The sequence below is a fragment of the Elephantulus edwardii genome, unplaced genomic scaffold (assembly GCF_000299155.1).
Source record: "Elephantulus edwardii isolate Elephantulus edwardi_28Jun2011 unplaced genomic scaffold, EleEdw1.0 scaffold00155, whole genome shotgun sequence".
In the NCBI taxonomy this organism is placed as follows: domain Eukaryota; kingdom Metazoa; phylum Chordata; class Mammalia; order Macroscelidea; family Macroscelididae; genus Elephantulus; species Elephantulus edwardii.
Genome location: NW_006399905.1, coordinates 5,650,609 through 5,672,174, shown reverse-complemented (window position 1 = coordinate 5,672,174; position 21,566 = coordinate 5,650,609). Strand labels below are relative to the sequence as shown.

Sequence of the window (21,566 nt, the reverse complement as noted above, 5' to 3'; positions counted from 1 at the left end):
CATTCTCACCCAGGTACCCAAGGTCTCATCTGAGCATCAAGAGTCTACCCATTGGATGTATCCATGTCGGAGACCTTCGCAGAACACACTTGCTTTAAAATGTCATAGTGCTGAACGCTTCTCATCTTGATTCCCATTAAATCAATTCATTAATGATCCCCCCTTCCCTTTCAGTAAAGAACAGGAAAGGTGCCTCTCAAGAGTTGCAACAGGAAGAGCAGTTAAACCTGGTAGGTGACAAGGAATTAGAAGGAGAAGAAAACAAACCTCTCCTGTACAGCATTCATAATCTGCTTGTGATTTGTACAAAACCCATTTGCATCCATAGAAATTTCGCAACTCTGCATACATATTTGGATTTTCTCCCCCAACTGTTCAGGGACAGTGAGCACTGATACTGCATTTAATTAACAAGCAAATGTGATGCCCTTCGATGTGAACAATGCTGAGCCAATTGCTTAAGTTCTTACAAAGATAAATGTATTACAAGCACCACAGTACTGCCATGGAATATTAGAGCAGTCCAGTCCCATCACTGCCCCTAGTAAACCTGAGTCTGTGGCAGAGCAACTCTCTCACCTCTACCCTCAACTCTTTCCTTTTGGATCCCCTAGTAAAAGATGTTTGCCAGATCTGTTGATAAATCACTCTCTCTCTTTTTTCTCTCCTTCTCTTTTTCCTTTACCACATTCATCATTATTCAGCTGCATTATAACACTTAAAAAAAATTCCAGCTTTGAAAAGGAAAAAAAAAAAAAAAAGAAATCATTTGATTTTCATTGCCCTGGAGAGAATTAAACACCCCCAAGGAAAAATTCTGGTACATTCTCTGCACACATTTACATGCAGCCAGTGAAGTAAACATTTCCATAATTGCTCACTTCAGAACACGTTACCCAGTTCCTAGGTACAATAACTGTCAGGAGTCAATGAGGAATAAAGAATTTTCCTGAATCCTTGCACATAACCTGACTAGCATTAATAACTCCACAGTTGTACATAAGTTAAGAAATGGATTACTGCCAGACATCAGCCTTGCCATGAACACTTTGGCTACGCTTCCTATTCATTCTGTCATTTAAAAAACAAATAACTGTGTCTTCAAATTTAGGCTACTGATAATAAAGCATTCTTTACCCTTGTTCAGTCTGACATAAAAGCCAACAGCCAAAACGACAAGGTTCTGGGGTTGATTTTTTTTTAAATCTTAACCTTGGAAATTACAGCAACAACATATGGCTTCCATTTACTTCCAATTTTACTCGTACTGTGAGCTTCTTTGGTGAAGTTGTCTTCTATTGCTAAATGACAAAATGAATGATGAAATTCAGTTGCTATGCTAGAAAAACAAAAAACAAACCATGGTGGTTAGTCCCTAAGGAAAACTGGACTTTGATTATGAATCATCCTTACCAGTAATCTTGTAAATCTTAAATAAAAGTCTTTATGTCCTAAGAAGTATTGTGAATAAACATTATTTTCTTTTCAACACTTATCTTTTTACACTCAAGGCTAAAGAGCACGGCACCAGCTTCAGTGACTATTTGAACAGAATGTGCCTTATACAAGAGACATCAATGAAGAAGGCAAACGTGAAGTCTGTTCTGTTTTTATTGTGTGCTCACAGGGCTCCTCATCCTGCTGAAACTACAATGAAGGGCTCTGGTAGCACATAATAAAACCAGCCCATTGGCTGTTATGATACCAGTAATTTTTCTACAAAATGAGATGCGTCTACTTTGTTATCACAAAATCTTTATGGATTTCCCTCCATCTTACCCTAACCAATGTTCTCCCCACTTAATCCAAACTGTCAAGTGTGTCTGGGATTACTTACTCCTTTTGATGATTTCAAATAGATAGTCATTGCCTAATTGGGCTGGAGCAGAGCCTCAATAAACAAGACATAAATTCAAAGTTGGGGGGAGGGGGAGATTATGTTTTAATTTTAAAAATGTGGCTAGCTAGACAATCAACTTCTCCAGACAATAAAAAAGTGTTGCGCTGTGTGTTATAAACTATTTATGACGTGTTCAAGGAAGTTTTTCACCCAGGCAGAAAATATCCTTTTAATAAGCTCTTTTTACTACAAGACACTGTTATTGGTCTCTTCTTTATTGTTGTTTTCTTATTTTCAGGATAAATATAGCGCACAAAAAGACAAAAGGCATTGCCGCACACAACTGAAATGTTATACCATTTGCTAAAATGATGAATAAAATTAAAACTGCCTGTCAAAGCAAAATGAAAAGCAATTTTGTTTGCAATTTTCAGAGAAGCTATGGAAAAGCAGCCAAATTCATGAACTGCGCGCCGCCTGTGCAGCTTATAAACATCCACAAGTGAAGAGAGGGTCTCAAATCGGAATAACATCAAGATAAACCACAACTTAAAACGACGGATATTCTGACGTACCTGTTGGCTGTCTTCTGGAAGACACATTCTGTTCTTTGCTTCCACAAAGTGAGTTAGAGAGTTAATAGCAGACTATCTAGATGATTACAAACACCTTCAAATGCTTAAGTTTTATTCCAAATTTAAATTTCATCAATCATTCCAAGCATTCACACCTGTGAAATACCCATCCTATGCTCTTATTCCTGAGCCCCTCACTGCGAGCCAAGGGAAATGACTGCAAATGAGAAGACGGGACAGGGATGTACAGACACCACCATGGTTACCAAATCTTCACTCTTCTCACCAAGTTCAGACTACAGCAAACTGTCAAGACTGTGTCCTTGAATGAAAGTTATGAGTAAACGAATGAATGAAAGTATAAATGAATTTCTTTCTCTTCATGTCCTTTTTGTTTATGATCCTGAAAGTCTGATATAGATTAACAGAAAGCTTTGTAAGATGTTTAAAGAAAGACAAGTGCATGCCACTATTGTTACAGCAGTGTCACTTTAGCCACATCACCCAATCAACTGTTGTGGTGTAGCATTAAATCAAAACCGAGCTATTGCTGACCTTCTAGCGGCTTTTCAGAGGCAGAAAACTGCACGGAAGGAGACTGCCCATCTTTATTCAGCAGAGCAGCCGGTGAATTCGAACCTCCTGCCTTTGTGTTGGCAGTGCAACTCCTTACCACTAAGCAACCAGACTTCCAGAACAATCGGTCAGCTCCCCAGAGTGCTTGGGCTCCACTGTAATATTCTATTAAGGCATAACTGAATGACAAGAAGTTTAGGTTCTTTCATATCCAGCCATAAATAATGCCCCTATGACATTCTTCTCATTGAAAGTTGTCCACTGTTGCCATCAGTGGCTCTTTATCTCCCTGCATAAGCATGAGACACAAAAGTGCAAACATTTTATCAATGTGAGTACTTTCAAGCTCATTTTGAAAAGATGCTAATTAAGTGCAATAAAATGAATAAATATTCCATGTCAGCATTCATGATTTCTAGAAGCCCACCCAGATTCTCATATGGAATGTATGATTATAGCTGTCTCATTTGACAACATCCCCCAGTACTGCTATTCATAGGTAAAACAGTGAGATTAAACACAGCCACACTAGAGTAAGTGATAAATTTCCGCTTCAGCCGTAGGATTATAATAATTTACAGAGAATTCAAGAAAAGCTGTATTTTCTGGGAAGCAGGTAGTTCAACTGGCAGGCTTTTGTCTTCCACCAAGAGAAATACAGGTCAACTCTCTGGGTTTTGCCTTCAAACATCCAGCAATCCCTGAGTCAATAAATACCACAGCTCCTATGGACAAGTCTAATCTCTATAGACAACAGCCACCATCCTCATCAAGCCCTAGCATGCTACATTAACAGTCAGTTAGACAACAGCAAAGCTTTAAAAGAGGTGTTCCTGTTTTGTAGTTAAAAAAACTCGAGAAAAAAGTAGTGTCGCGGGTATACCTTCAACACTTTCTCTAAATGCAGCGGCACTTAAAAAAGTTGAGATTGAAGCCACTGGAAGTTTCACTTATTATAACCAAAAAACCCCACATCTTTTTCAACTTCCTATGGACCAACAAAGATGGGAATGCCTGCAGTACGTGCCATGTAAGAACACTTGTTTGGGGGGAAAAAAAGATAGGATTAAACAACAGAGGAGGGGAAACAATAGTATCATTTAAGGTATTTTAATCAGCAGCCACAGTTACTGCTCATGAAAAAAGCAGTCAGAAAGTCAGACAAGTGTCTACTGAAGGTTATGCAGGTCACCACCTGCAAGTTTTCCACTTTGCGTTGAATCCCATGAAACTGTTATGCTGCTAATTCAGAAGGCAGACCTTATGTTGCAGAAAATCTCGTGCATTTACTACAGAAGTACTTCTAAATTCATGTCGCAGATTTTTGAAGTCTGGGTCTCTCAATCATCATCTGTATCATGTCATGGCACTTAGATTTAAGCTGAACTCCCTTCATGTTAAACACAGTCACTGCCATCACCACTGCTGCTGCCACCACCACCACCACACCACCATCATTACCAGGACCACTACCAGTATCACCATCAACACCACCATTATCACCACTGCCACGAACACCATTACCATCACTACTACTACCACCACCACCACCACCACCACCACCACCATCACCATCACCATCATCAATCACCACCACCACCATCACCACCATCAATTACCACCATCATCATCACCACCACCACTATCACCATCACCACCACCAGCATCATCACCATAACCACCATCATCACTATCACCATCATTCCCACCATCAACAAACACCACCACCCTCACTACCACCACCACTATCACCCCCACCTCAACACCATTACCACCACCACCATCACAATCACCACCATCAGCATCACCATCATCAGCATCACCATCACCACACCCTCACTACCATCACCACCACCTCAAAACCACCACCACCACCACCATCACTGCTATCACCATCATCAATCACCACCACCCCCTCACTACCACCACCATCACCCCCACCTCAACACCATTAGCACTACCACCACCATCATCACTATCACCATCATCACCACCATCATCGGTCACCGCCACCCTCACTACCACTACCACCATCACCAACTACACCATCATTACCACCACTACCATTATCACCACCAACACCAACACTATATCACTACCACCACCACAACTCTACCACCACCAGTATAATCACCACAAGTACCATTATATCCACCATCTCCAAACCACCACCACCACCACCAAAAATAGTTGCCACCAACTGATTCAGATTCATGGCACACCATGAGTTGCACAGTAAAACTTAGCTCTATAGAGTACTCACGTCTGTGACTGTTTAGAAAAAAAAACTGCCAGGTCTTTTTTTTCAAAGGTGCTTGTAGGTGGCATTTTGGTTGAGAGGTGAGTTCTTAACCATTTACAGCAGTAGGAACACTCCTCTTATATCTCAATCCATTGTAATTTAGTTTGAGTTGACTCATAGTTGACTCTTCAGAGAGATTCCAAAGCTGTAAATCTCATGGGAGGAGATTGGCCATATTTCTTCCATGGAGCTATTGGAGGATTAAAAGAGTCAGAGAGGTGCTGCCTTTGGGTTAGCAGCATAACACCCCCCCAGACGATGCCACCAGATGATGCCACCAGAGCTCTTTCTCTTATATCAGCACATAGTGAAATGAAAAGAGTATATCCACAAAAAGGAGACTTCCAACCCACTCTTCCCGACACTGGTAGTTTAAAAATCTCACTGCAGCTTTCTTATAACCTTATGACAGTGTCTCTCATGTCCCTTTCACGGGTGACTTATGTACAGGTTCAGACAAATGGATATTAATTGTGTTAAATTATAGTATTTACCATTAAGAACTATGGTATACAGTTTATGGATATTTGAGGTGGAATACTGTCCATGTGGTAGTGGGAAGAGCTCCACTAGACATTAAAATATAACTGCTGTTCTTGCTTCTACAACTTTGCTATTCTTCGATACTACTGAGCTGATTTTCAACTTGCAGGAATCCCCTATGACAAAGTAAAAATGCCCCAAAGGTTCTGTCACTTTTTTTAATATTGTAGCTTGGGTCAAAGTTCACTGAGTCAAGTTCGTTTTCCATTCCACAATTTATACACTTTTTTTTGTGACATTAGTTGGAATCCTCTCAATTAACAGGACTTCTCAAACTTCCTGAGTTCACCACATCCTTCTCTCATTCTTTCATATATATATATATTCCTGCTGCGCTGCAATGCTGCAGGCATCTGGTTCAAATCCACCAGCTGCTCCAAGAAAGAAGGATGGTTAATCTCCATAAGTGCAACTTACCACATTTAAAAACAATGGAGAGTCAGCTATGGGATGGTTCTGAGTACACACCTCATGGATGTTACTGTTAATTTTAAAGGATGTTTATTGTGTGGCTGAAAGATGATCCCTCAAGTGGTTTAGCTGCAGATTTACCTGAAGTCTGAGGACCATGGTCTCAGGTTTCACTAGTCTTTCTCCCCCTTCCCCAAGTCGAGTCTTTTTCTTTGTGATTTCTCCAGTATTTTTCTCCTGCTGTATCCAGAACCTTCTATAATGATCTCAAGCAGAGCAGTCAGTAGTGGTAACCGTGTATCATCTACTTCTGGTCTCAGGGTGGTAGAGGCTGAAATTCATTCAGTCCATTAGATTTTTGAATTAATTGTTTCCTTAAGTCTTTTGTTTCCTTTACACTTTGTGATTCCGATAAGGAGAGATGAACAGCTGCATATTAGTAATTCACAAGTTTGTAAGATTTCAATCACTATTCACCAAAGTAGGCTACAGAACATTACCTTTGTGAACTATGTTATGCCAATTGCCCTGTCTAACTCCGCAAGACTAAGTTCCCAATATAAGTCTCATTCTTTTAGGATATTTTATTATGGCGAAGCAGCTCTCCTAACTCTGCCCCTAGTAGGATGTTGTTGTTACTGTTGTTGTTGTTGTTATGTACCACTGAGTTGGAACCAACACACAGCAGATCTTCCAGTGAATTTTCAGACACAGTCAACCACACAGGAGACTTGACAATGTTCTCCAGTGAAGCAGCTGATCGATTGAAACCTCACACCTTTGAGTTAGCAGGACAACTCTAGCCACCAGAGCTAGTGTACACTCTACTCTTTGTATGGATATATATGTAACATTTATAAACACATATGTAGAAACAGACTTTGCCAAGCCAATATAGGATTGCTTGTGCTCTTGAGCTCAGGAGCCACTAATGAATGTGCTCTTTTGACTTTTCACACCTGTTCTGCTTGCATTTCTACCTATGTGTCTACTCACCAATTTCTGTGATTACTAGAAGACTGTGTAATCAATAGTATTTATCTTTGTTGTCTTTAATGATTTTGCCTGCCACTATCTTTCTTTGCTTTGATCATTTTACACTGATCTACCTCATATTGTATATTATCTTCCTCTTCACTCAAGTTAATACATGACTACCCTCCACCCACTCCTAACCGGGGTAACTATCAAAGTATATTTTTTTCTCTTGGTAAGTTACTTCTTGACTTTTTATAATACTAGTGTCATTTAGTACTTGTCCTTTTGTGACTGATTGACTTTACACAGGATAATGACATCCAGGATCATCCATGATATAAAGTATTTCACCAAAAGATGGTTATTAACATTGTGTTTTATTCCACTGTGTGTACAGTCCTTATTTTGTTGATCCATTCATCTATTAATAAGCATCCAGGATGTTTCCATATTCCTGCTATTCTGAATAACGTTGCAAATAACATGGGCATTTATTCATAAAGATATATATAAATATATATATTCATATTCCACCCCACTGTATGTATACATATCTACATATGGTATATATACCACATTTTCTTACTCTATTTATGAGCACTTGGGTTTTTTCTATCTTTGTGCTATTGTGAATAACGTTACAATGATCATGGGTATTCCTTCTTGGACATATCTACTCATGTCATTGCTCTTAATTCCAAAAGACACACACCTAGCAGTTGATTGCTGTAGTATATTCTATTCCTACAAGCAACTTTTAAAGGAACCATCAAGACATATTCCACAGTGGATATAGTATTTTATAGTTCCACCAACAGTGCATGAGAGTTCCATTCGCTCCACGTCCTCACCAGCATCCTTACCAGAGACCCATCAAAAAAACTGCATTATGCAGAAGGCACACCTTGCCTGCTGAGTGAGGAGAACTTGAAACATGTGTAGAAGAAGATCAAAGACTTCAATATGGACTGCAACTCAACATCAAAAAAGACAAGACTTCTGAGTTCTGAACTGATAAGCAACAACATTATAAATGAGAGGGGGAGAAACACTGACATTGTCAACAATTTCACCTTACTTGAATGCACAATCAACACCCTTGGTACCAGCAATCAGGACATCAGGGGACATACTGCATTGGTAAACTCCTCTATCAGGGACTTCTCCAAATCACTGAGGAGCAATGATGTCAGTCTGAAGACTAAGCTGCTCCTGATTCAAGTCATGGCCTTTTCAATCTTTATCTCAAATACTTTGGGGAAGTTAATCCATGGCCACTAGAATGTCTCTGGTGAAGTAAGTGCCTCTGACAATTTTTAGATTCAATTAGTTGTCACTGTCTTTTTGGTTTTGAGGTGCTGATGTCTTCCAGACATTTTCAAAACTAGCCCCATGAAGGACATGATATGTCTTTTCCAAAAGTTATGCTTCAGACTGTAGGCTCTATTTTATTTGATCAAGTCTTTTGAGACACACAAATGTGTACTTCTTTGTTGTTGTTGAGCACTCTCCAGTTGGAACTCACAGCTCAGTTTTCAGAGGCAATAAATCACTTGGGAAAAGAATGCCTCTTCATCTTCCACAGAGCCACTGGTGGATTCAAACCACCTACCTTTGGGTTGGTAGCACAATTCCTAATAAGCCACCAGAGCTCCCTTTTTGATTCTTAGGAAATCTCCATTCTCTTGTTTGTCTGGTGCTGTTTGTGTCTCATTACTTATGCCTGATGGCATATTTATGCCATGTTGTTGTTGTTGTTAAGTGCCGTCGATTCGCAGGCGACTCATAGCGACCCTATGAAGCAGAGTCCTCGACACTTGGGTGTCCTTCATCCTCTCTCCAGATGATGTATTAGGGCTTTACTATTTAACCCTACATTTTAATGAGCTTTACTGGTTTTGTCTTTTCATTAAGCCGTACATCTTTCTTGAGTTTGTTTTTTAATATGGCACAAGATATGGGCCACATTTTTTTTTTCAAATGGTCATCACCATTTGTTAGCCTATCTCTTCACCCTTTAAAGGTCTTCAACACTTTGTCAAAGATCAGCTGAATAGAGAGGGATGGATTTATCTCTGGGAGCTCAATTCTATTCCAATGGCCTATGTTTCTATCACTGTACCAGTTACAGCTGGTTTTTACCACTGTGGCTAAATAAATACCTAAATACACGTAGTGATGGTTCCTCTTCAGCAGTACTCTGCTTGTCCAGGGTCTGTGCTTTTACATAAAATTGATCATTCGCTTCTTTCCATAGAAAATTGGTCATGTGTTTAAAGAATGGTGATGAAATTGGATTGGAATTGCATTATTTCCAGAGATTGCTTTGGGCAGTATTATATTTTCACTATGGTTAAGTCTTCCTATCCATAATCAAGGTATATTCTTTGACTTATGTAGCCTTATTTTGGTTTCTTTTGGGTTAGTAAATGGTTTCATTTTCTTTATTTCCTTTTCAGCGCTCTCTTTGTTAATGTGGAGGAATTAGGCTAATTTCTTTTATGTTCAATTTGTATTTTGCCACTTTTAGTCTTCCTTCTGAATCACTAGGATTTTCTCTATGTAGGGTCATCTGTCAACAGACATAGTTTTATTTCTTCCTTGCAATCTGGATATTTTTTTTTGTGTTCTGTCTTGTCTTATTGCTCGTTAGGACTGTCCATATAATATTAAAATTGGTGGGTCTAAGTGGGACCCTTGTCCCATTCCTAACAGGTTTGTTTCCAATCTCTGTTGAAAATAATGTTGGCCACTGGTTTTGCGTATGTGGTGTTAATCACGTTGAGCAATTTCCTTGTTATTATTTTCTGATAGTTTAAGAAACGATGTTGAATTTTAGCAAATGCTTTTGCTGCATTGACTGAGATAATCATGTGGTTCTTTTCCTTTATTTATGTGAGGCACTAGTACTGGTTGTTTTTCTAATGTTCAATCATCCCTGCAGATCTGTCAGGATTCCCACTTGATCATGACATAGTATTTTATGATGTTAGGTTCTACTGGAAAGGATTGTGTTGAGAATTTTTGTGTCTATGCTCATGAGAGTGGGGTGTCTCCAAAAGATGGACTGACACACTGAGTGGAACAAAGGGTTCGAGTGTATCAGAGATGCTGAGGATAGCACAGAATAGGGCAAAGGTCAGATGTGTTGTTCATACAGTCACTATTAGTCAGTCAATTCGAAGGCATCTAACAGTAACACGTTCGTGTAAAATACTGATCTATAATTTTCTTTCTCATTGGTCTATCTGATTATTATGTCAGTGTTATGCTTGATTCATAGAATGAATTCAGGAGTAGTCCATCATCTTCTATGTTCTGGAATACTGAGAGGAGAATGAGTTCTAGTTCATCTCTGAATGCTTAGTAGAATGCTCCAGGCAAGTCCTTGAGAGCAAGACTTTTTTTTTTTTAGATTTTTTGTGGATTTGTATGGGGTTTAGCTATGAACCACTTATTTTTTCTTTTGTTCTGGGTTTTCAAATTTTCTACGTGTCTGTGTTTCTACCTGAGCAGATAGCATGTCTCTAAATATTTCTCCATTTATTCTATTTTCAAGTTTGAAGTACAGTTCTTCATAATAATCGATTACCGTCCCTTTTACTTCCATTTCTTTTTGTTTATATCTTTTTCTTTGTTAAATTTGCCAGTGGTTTCTTCATTTTATCATCGTCTCAAAGAACCATGTTCTAGCATTTTTATTGTTTTTCTATCTTTTGTCTTTCTTATTGCAGCTCAAATCTGTATTTTTTTCTTTATTTTTGATGACTACAGGTTTTGTTCTTTTTCTCTTTGTTGTAGATGCTAAAATTTAATTTGGAATATTCTTTTGTTGATGTGCGCATTTATTGCCATAAACTGACATCTCAGAATTGCCTTCTCCGTGTCTCAGAGGTTTCAGTTCGTTATTTTCACTCTTGCTTGAGTCTAAGATTATTTTAATTCATTTTTTATTTATATATTTTCCAGAAGGTTTTAAGCAGGGCATCATTAGTGTCATCTATTTTTTTCATTGTTCCTCATTATTGAGTTTTTATTTCATAATGCTGTCATAGAAAACAACATTTTATAGTATTTTGATATTTTCAGAGTTAGAGAGCTTTGCTCTGTGGTCTATAACATGATCAATCTAGAAGAATCCACATGCACTGGAAAAGAATGCATATTATGTTTTTGTTGGGTTAAGTGAAAAAGGTTGGCTGTGTTACTGACATCTGTATTTTTCCTGAGTTTCTTTCTAATCGTATTGTCCTTCTTTCAAAGTAGTATATTAAGGTCTCCACATACTGTGGAATTCTCTGTTTTTATTTTAGGGACTCTTTCAATTGGGTGCAGAGATACTTATTATGGTTACGTCCTTGTGTTGGATTATTCCTTTATTATCACAGAATGTCCTTCCTTGTTTCTTATGCTAGTTTTGTCTTGTCATCTGTTCTATCAGAAATTAATAATGATGTCTTTTTTATTATGGTTTGTTTCATATACTTTATTATCTTCTTTTTCTTAGTTTATTTTATCTTTGTGTTTAAGTTTTATCTCTGGTAAACAGCATGTTGATGAGTCATGTTTTCTTATCTATTTTGTCATTCCTTATCTCTTGGCTAGCAAATTTAATCAACTTACATTTAGTGTAATTATCAATATGTATTCATTTACTGCTGTCATTTTAATGTGTTTTGTAAATGTGTGTGTGAGAGAGAGAGAGCGTGCGCAAGTGATAGTGAAGATTTCTTTGCTCCAAGTATTTTTCTGTGCTGCTTTCAGATTTTCTTACCACTTGCTTGTTGCTGCTGATTTTGTATTTACGGAATCATAATGATGTTTAAAAAGTTTTATTCTGGTTAGAAGGTTTACTAATTCTCTTTGCAGTTATCTTGTAATTTATTTTTTTCTCTTCCTAAATTTGTCTGTTCTAACTTACTAAGGGAGCTCTGGTGGCATTTGATAGGGAGTTGCAACACTAACCCAAAAGTGGCATCATTTTCTCAGTTCTACTCTACAAGCAGCTCCCAGGGAGAAAAACGGGTAATCGCCTCCTGGGCAATTTCTCCCCTTAGAAAACTCACTGGCAATTCCAATACTGGGAATATACCTTAAAAACCCAGATTGTCACCCAAGCAGATATATGTACACCCACGTTTATTGCTGTTTTGTTCACAAGAGCAAAGAGTTGGAAACAACCCAAGTGCCCATCAACAATCAAATGGATAGAGAAGTTATGGTATATTCACACAATGGAATATTATGCAGCACTGAAAAACAAAGAACTCATGAAATATTTTACCAAATGGGTGACCATAGAGGACATTATGCTGAGTGATATATCTCAGTCACAAAAAGACAAATAGTGTATAACGGCATTGTTATAAAATAGAACTGACAGGGGGGTTGGGAGGAAACAAAGAAAAGAAGGGATAAATAATGTACATGGCATTGAAATAGATGAGGGAGAGAATTGTATAAAAGGAATAAATGATTAGATATTATCGGCATAACAACAGTCCAGAATAAGAGCTGTATAGGAAAGTGATCTGGGGAGGGGGGACTGTGTAACAATGAAAGAACATTTTTTCCAAAGAAAAAAGCAAACTGAGGGAGGGGGAAAGGGAAGGCAGGGAGGAAAACGTGCAACAATGAATGAATGAATGGAAATCCAAGCTCTTTATAAACTTACAATAAAATCTCAATTAAAAAATAAAAAGAAAACTCGCTGGAGGGTCAAGCAATGAGTTAATTCCAACTCATTGACAATGGGCTTCAGTTTTATAACTTTATTTAATATTGGCTTCTTCTCCATTTGGAAGTTCTGTTAACTACATCATTTATTCTCTCCTTCTAATTTGTAGTTTTAATAAACAGAGTAAGTTTCCTGGTTTCTATCTTGTAGGGTTTTGTTTTTGGTAACTTTTTTCTGGGTTGGATTTTGGGTGATGTTGTCATTAGTCTTAATCTCGGGCTCTCCGACTAGAGAGCATTTCTTTTAACGTCAGTCTGGTTTTTACAATTTTTTAAAAAATTATGTTTATTCGGAAATATTCTAAATTCATCATTGTATAGGAGGAAAATTTCACAGTCTGCCACTCCTGGTGGACAAGTTTTTCTCTCAGGATTTTGGATATATCATTTATTGCCTTGCCTACCTGGTTTTTGCTGAGAAATCTTAATTTAGCATACTTCTTTCTCTTTATAGGTAATATGTCACTTTTCCCCACACCACTTTCAGGATTGTTTAGATATAATAGGGCTTAGTGATTTTCTTTTGGAATCTATCCTGTTTGGGGTTTTTGAATGGATATCATCTGGTGCATCTTAAGAGAAGGTTAGTTTCAGACAAATCTTTGACAATGATTGCTGTTTTTGTTCTGTTTTTATGATCTAACTATTCTGGAATTTCAATCCCAAAAAATCTTTCCTTTTGATGATGTTCCACATAACTCTTTGCCTTTCTTTGATCTTACTGTCTAACAGACTATTATCAGCATTATTTGTCTTCTCTGCACTGCTTCTGTATTTCCTTGACTCAATTATATTCAACTTTATTCTTGAAATTCCAGATTTATTGTCTAGATTTCAAGTTGCTATTTTTATATAGCCTCTATATGAGTAGAAATCAAATCTATTACATCTGCGGAAAGAACCACTGGAGAAACTCAATATCAGCTGTGAAAACTAGGCCAGGAGCTGATTGTGGAACAGACCACCAACTACTCATATCCAAGTTCAAGCTGAAGTTGAGGAAAATTAAACCAAATCCACAGGAGCCAAAATATGACTTTGAGTCTATCTCACCTGAATTTCAGAACCATCTCAGGAACAGGTTTGAGGCCTTGAACACCAATGAGTGAAGACCAGACGAGTTGTGGGAGGATATCAAGGGTATCATCCAGGAAGAGTGCAAACGGTCATTGCAAAGGCAGAACAGGAAGAAAAGACCAAAATGGATGTCAGAAGAGACTCTGAAAATTGCACTGGAGCGCAGAGAAGCCAAAGCACAAGGAAGAATTCAAGATACTAAAGAGTTGAATAGAAGATTTCAAAAGGCAGCACGGGATGACAAAGTAAAATATTACAATGAAATGTGCAAGGAGTTTGAGTCAGAAAATCAAAAGATCCGAATTCGCTCAGTATTTCTTAAGCTCAAGGAACTAAAAAACAAATTCAAACCTCGAGTTGCTATAATCAAGGATGCCTCCGGCAGAATATTAAATGATCCAGGAAGTATTAAAAGAAGATGGAAAGAATATACTGAGTCACTGTATCAAATGGAATTGGCAGACAGAAGAATTTCATGAAACAACATATGAGCAAGAGCCTATGGTGATGAAAGAAGAAGTTCAGGCTGCTTTGCAGGAAATGGCAAAAAAATAAGGCTCCAGGAATAGATGGAATACCAAATGACATATTTCAGCTAACAGATGCTGCCCTGGACATGCTCACCAGGTTGTGGCAAGAAATCTGGAGAACAACCACTTGGCCAACTGACTGGAAGAGATCTATATTTGTTCCCATCCCCAAAAAAGGTGACTCAACAGAGTGTAGAAACTATAGAATGATCTCATTGATTTCACATGCAAGCAAGATTATACTTAAGATTATCCAAAAATGACTGGAACAACACATCAGCAGAGAACTGCCAGAAGTCCAGGCTGGGTTTAAAAGAGATGGTGGTACTAGGGATATTGTAGCTGATGTTAGATGGATCATACCTGAAAGCAGGGAATACCAGAGGAATGTATATCTGTGTTCCATTGACTATGCAAAGGCATTTGACTGTGTGGATCAGGACAAACCATGACTGACTCTGAGAAGAATGGGAATCCCAGAACACTTGATCGTTCTAATGCGAAACCTATACTTGGACCAAAAGGCAGTCGTCAGAACAGAGCAAGGGAACACTGCATGGTTCAAAATTGGGAAGGGCGTACACCGCGGATGTGTCCTATCTCCATACCATTTCAACCTGTATGCAGAACAGAGAGAGGCTGGGCTCTATGAGGAGAAATGTGCGGTGAAGATTGCTGGAAGATCTATCAGCAATCTCCATTATGGAGATGACACAACCCTGCTTGCTGAAACTGAGGAGGACCTGAAGCGCTTGCTGCAGAGGGTCAAGGACTGCAGCCTCCAATATGGATTGAGGCTCAATGTCAAGAAGACAAAGATTCTCGCCACTGGACCAATTGGCAGCATCAGGATGGATGGTGAAGAGATCGAGATTGTTCACAGCTTTAGTTTGCTTGGCTCCACAGCCAACACTCTTGGCACCAGTAGCCAGGAAATTAAAAGGCGTATTGCCATGGGAAAGGCTGCTGTTAGGGACCTCTCCAAAGTACTGAAGAACAATGGTGTCTCTCTGGAGACTAAGGTGCGTCTGATACAGGCCATGGTCTTTGCAATCACCTGTTATGCATCAGAGAGTTGGACAATGACTAGGGAGGATAGAAGGAAAACTGATGCCTTTGAGCTGTGGTGCTGGAGAAGAGTACTCAGAGTACCATGGACTGCCAAGAAAATAAACAAAGATTCATCGTGGGAAGGGTTAAACCAGTTGGTTCCTTGGAGGCAAGGATTCTGAGGTTCTGTCTAACATACTTTGGACATGTTGTGAGGAGAGACCAGTCCTTGGAGAGGGACATCATGCTTGGGAGGGTGGAGGCACGGTGTAGAAGGGGAAGACCCTCTATGAGGTGGACTGATTCAATGACTGGGGTAATCAGGATGAAAGTGTCAGAGACAGTGCGACTGGCACAGGACAGAGCACAGTTTAGGGCTGTTGTACATAGGGTCGCCTTGAGTCTCAAGCGACTCGACGGCACATAACAACAATAGCAACATTCTTCAAGAGTTTAGTCTGTTTTCCTTAATCTTGCCTGTCTTTTCCTTGATCTCTTAGAAGAAAATACATTTATTTATATTTGGAATATTTACATTTGGAAGTTCTTAAACAACATTCCTCCGTAAACTCTAGGAACTTTGATAAATGTTGATACTTGTAAAGGGACTTCAAGGCCATGTTCATAGAGTTGCTATGAGTTGTGCTCGGCTCAAAGGCAATCCACAATAACATGTATGTATGTGTGTGTGTACAGTATTATATGTTATATATAATATTATTATATGTTATATATATAAAATTTTATTATCTATAATATGCATGCGTGTTGTTGTTGATTGCCGTCAGGTCAAACATCGACTCTGAACAAAAGGCCTGAAGCCTTTATATAACTATTGTCATTTATCAAAGTTCAACGAGTTTCCAGAGGGATGTTGTTTAGGAAGTGGATGCCACTCCTACTTCCAAAATATATATGTATGTGTGTGTGTATGTTTGTATATGTACACGTGTGTATATGTATGTATCTGTACGTGTGGGGGGTGGGTGGGTGTGGGTGTGGGTGTTTGTGTGTGTTTTGAATTCTTTATCAGGCTGTTTCACTTTCATTTAATCCTCACAGAGGTTTCCTGATGATTGATGATTGCTTTCAATCACTTGCTTGAGTCATCATTTCTTGTTTCTTTTGGTGAGCTGAAGTTATCTGTTGCCTGTGAGACACTGTAGTGGTGTTTTATTTAGATATTATTGATTCCATGTTGGTTTCTTCCACTTCATTTTTGTTTTGTTTTGATACATTCATGCAAGTGAGACAGACTAGCCACTCTGTGTGATCACTGGGTAACACTGGGGTCCTCAATTCTGGGTGGATAGGTTAGTAGGTACAAGTGAGGGCACAAATCAGTTTGCTGGCTATGTGGGGGAGCTGAAAGGATGCTGGCCACTACCTGCTGTTAATCCAGTGACGTAGGAACAGGTTCTAGTACTCACTCAGTGGGTGGCATAGCAGGTGGTATGTGTGGTAAGTATTGCTAGTTACGGAAGGTATGGATATTACCTCTCATCAGACAGGGAAGAAGGAAAACGGCGTGGCAGCTGGCACACTGCCTGCCTCTGACCACAGAGGCACCAAGCATATGAAATCCAATCTACAGGCTATGGCACCCAATCCATAGGACTGTGCAGCTCTAACAATGGAGGCAGCAGGTGCATTAGTGCATGTTTTACAGGCGTGCATGTCCTTGGTCACCAGGAAAGCAGGACAACATCAGGAGAGATCTCTCCACAACCTGTGTTGGTGAATGGGCATCATGTGGTTCATGAGAGTACAACTCACCTACCATGGAAGGGGTCTTTGGCATGCGGTTTACAGGAGTGCGCTGCAGGCTGTTGTGGGAGTGAAATGGTATGAAAGAAGTGGAGCACGACGTGAGCCAGGGGGGAAACCCGAGAGGGGAGAGAAGTACGGGGGATCCTACTAGTGACCGAGAGAATGTGGTGGAATAAGGGGGACGTTTTAGAGTTCTGGTTGCTGATCACCAGCATGTGTACCAGGCATTTCCAGGCAAGCAGTTCAAGGCCACCAGCTGCTCCACAGGAGCAGGATGTGCAATCTCCTCCCGTGCAATTAACTGCCTCTGAAAACCCGCTGGAGGGTCAGCTAGGGGTGGGTTTCCAACTACGGAACACAACACCACATCCAGTTATCTATCCCCTGCCTCAATTCAACACAAGGGAGTAGGGCACCCACACTCCAGCATCCCCAGCTACTGCTTTCCCCTCTACACTGAGTCCCCAATCCAAAACATCCAGGGGCCCTGACTGGTGATTGCTCCTACCCCTGCTTACTGGTTCACTCCTGCCCTTTGCATCGCGCACCTTTCTTAGATTAAGTCCAGTTCTACTCACCTTGTTTCAGTCCAGCCTTATCTACACTCTGTCCCTGACTTACTGGGAATTTGGGTGGGTTGTCTCCTGCCACTGCTCACCCAAAACTGCTCCTGTAAAGCCTCAAAGCAGCCATACTTTGTGAGCAGAGATCTCTCCATTTTGTTTTTCATTCCATTTCTTCTTTCAATGGATATTTGAGTGAATCCTTTATTCTTTCACTTGATGCTCAAGAGCCCAGGATTGTCTTCTGTATCTGCTTGGCTCGATTTATTGAGTCATTTTCGCAGAACAGCATGGAGCATTTAACTGCCACCTTAGCTCCCTCTCCTTCCCTCTCGCACTTTCTAGGCTGTCATCTTTACACGAGCAGATTGTCAGACTTTCCTTCCACGAGGCCACTAGGTTGAGTTTGAACCATTAACCTTTCTATTAACATCTAAGAGTTTAATGACCACATTACCAGGGCCCCTACCTGCTAAAACAACCTTTCTGTTAACATCTGAGAGTTTAATGACCACATTACCAGGGCCCCTACCTGCTAAAACATCTCAAACAAACTATTACGGGCCTCAGTTTTCTCAAATGTGCAACAATAAGATGGTATGATTATGCCATGGTTTTAATACATTCTTATTTCTTCTTCAAACAAAATTTAGTAAGAAAGGTCAAGACAATTATCACTTATAAAAATTATCCATTTTAATCATAAGTGAGAAGCTCAGCACCCCAAAGCCCCCCTCTTCTCTCTCAACCTCTTGGAGTCCATGAGTACGATTCATGGTGACTCTCTGAACAACAGCTCTGATCTCTGTCCTATTTTGTGGCGTCTTCACAATCTCTGACACACTCAAGCCCACTGCTGTACTCACTGTGTCAATCCACCCCACTGAGGGTCTTCCTCTCTGCTGTGCCTCCACCTTTACCAGCATGATGTCCTCCAAGAAGAGCCTCTCCTAAAACTATACGCAAAGTATGCAGGATGAAGCTTCCCCATCCTTGAGTGCTGTCTGCATTTTCTCCAAGACATCGATCTCTTTGGTCTTTTGGCACTCCACATGATAGTCAGTACTGTCCTCCAACACCACAGTTCAAAGACACTGATATTTTTTTTTCCTGTCATCCTTATTCACTGTCCGTCTCTCAAGAGAACAGCGAGTGATTGAAAAGACCTGGTCTGAATCAGGTGCACCTCAAACTATTATCAAGAGGTCCCTAGCTGCAGACTTTCCCTTTGAACACACACTGAAAACGACTGTATTAGAAATTACCTCCAAGGTCACATTCAAGTCTAATAATGCCCAACGGTTTCCCCAATGCATATTTTGCCTTTATTTCTAAGTCAGTACTTCTGTTTTCTCAACTAAAGTTAAATAAATCAGGAAGGGGAGGTCAAAGAGCAAAATACAATGGAAAAGCTCTAGCTACTCTGGTCCTTAGTAATCATTTAAATCAATAATTAAAGGAGGGGGAAAAACTCCATAAACTCTGCATGTCTCACACAGATTACAACAAAATGTGTCTTTGCCTCTGGCCCAGACGAGGGCTCCAAAAGGGTAACTGTTGCTATAATAGAGTTCCTTAAGCATGCACGCCCGTGAAAACACCCATATGCATACACACACACACACACTCTCCTTTCTTAATTTCTTAGATGTCTCTAAACAGACATTACTAAGAAATTTACACTAGAGAATCAATCAATCATTGCTCCAGGAGTACAATATTTAAAACTAGCTTTTCTGGATTCTACCTCAAGGTGATCTCACTATTGCAGCTCTTCAGAGATTTAACAACAAAATTATTATTTTCAAACTTTAATTGAGCTTCTTAAGATAGGTATTTATGATCCTCCTCAAAACACTTGGCGCTTTTATGCTCTGCAGTGGAATATTTGGCTGTTTTGTTAGTATTCCTTTTTTTCCCCTCTATGTCGGGTATTGAAACAGTATGGTATGGTCTGTCTGAAAAAAGTAAATCAATTTGGCAATTTATTCTTAGCAAATGTACTTCTAGTTTCTTGCATAGAAAACAACCTTCACACCATCTCTCCAAAGCCTTTACCAGAGGATATTTTATGACTGCCACAGATTTAAATTAAAGATTCATTTTTAAGACTTGACACTTTTTCAAATAAGCAGTGCCTATGATTAGCAAATTAAAGATGAATCTTTTCTTGCTTGCTTGCAAATAATTTCTTTAATCCAGAGCATAAGAAGTGAACTCTAGTTAATGAATATTATCCTTGGTAAGCAGTAACCTAGAATCTTAAAAGGTTCATTTTTATCATTGGTATTTTGAAGTTGCAACTTTGATCCATATCAACATAAAAAAGAAATGATTTTATTAACATTCTCTTTCATTACTGAATAATACTCTGCATTACTGTTACTACTGAGGAATCATTAAGGGTTTCCCTTAAAGAGGAATCCACAGATGATTTCAAAATAATAAGTGATAAAAATGTTTTGGCTTCTCTACATAAGACGAGTATTGTCATTTTTTTTCCTTGCTATTAATTTTCAGCTAATCCTCTGGTCAATTTTCTCCTAGGTGTGATCAAGAATCTGCTTCAGTCAATATAGCTGAGTAAGCAAGGGGAAATAATTATGATAGAAATTAGTTATCAAACTTGATTCTAAAGTCCCCAAATCTTGGGGTGTTTTCCCCCTAATTCCAGGAAAACATGATTTAATTTTAAAAATATAATACACCAGTGGCTGACTCAATTTTTCACTATTCGCAATTTACAATTGAAAGTAACAAAAATGGATCTATTGGCAGCAAATCTGTCTTCTTTTCTGTCTTTTATAAGAAGTCAGTTTGGGCATAAGTATTTCCATCTTACTATGTTCGATCTCTTCTGTTCACATAAAGTTTCTTTTTAAAAAAATGAAAGAGACACCTGCATAAAGGTACAGGAAAACGACCTAATTAATTATAAGCAATAATCACGTGATCAGTAGGCAGCCGAACACTGCAAGACCCCAGCAGTGCCCTATGAGCTGCTCCCAGCTAGCATCCAGGACAATGGTGTCCACTGTCTTCCTTATTAATCATCTCACTCACATAGAAAACCCTAAAGCAAAGAGCTTAATTTTGTCTCATTTTAAATGGCACAGTCAATTAAATTATACCAAATACTTCTCACCTTACACCTGTGAAAGTAATTTACGTTGCCAAGTACAACCAGAGTTCATGCATTCTTTCTGCTAAAGGTATTCCATTTGAAGTACATCGCAAGTCCATCCATGCTATTCGTTGGGCAACTGAACTGTTTCTAGACTTAACTATTTACAACGCTGCTATGAATACTCCAATTCATTTACCTTCTAAAGGAGTTTCTCGGAGGTATGGAAGTGGCTTTATGGAATTATAGAGTTTACTGATCCTGAACTTTGTTGGATAATGTCAAACTGCTATTGCAAAGTGATTATACCACTTGGGAATTTACATCCCCACCACTATTATCTAAAATTCCCATTACAGCATTTTGTTAAAAAATTTCTATATAAAAATGAAATTGCCACATCCTGATGTCTTATCTAAACTCTCTAAACCTTACAAAAACTTATGTAAGAAAACAAAATGTAAATCTGTGGAGGCAATTTGTTTAAATTT

At 39.1% G+C, this 21,566-nt stretch overlaps 1 protein-coding gene across 2 annotated transcripts in view; it reads right to left on the bottom strand.

Moving 5' to 3' along the window:
• ZNF521 (zinc finger protein 521) overlaps positions 1-21,566 on the bottom strand; it is a 390,388-nt gene that overhangs the window by 294,212 nt on the left and 74,610 nt on the right. The window lies entirely within an intron of this gene.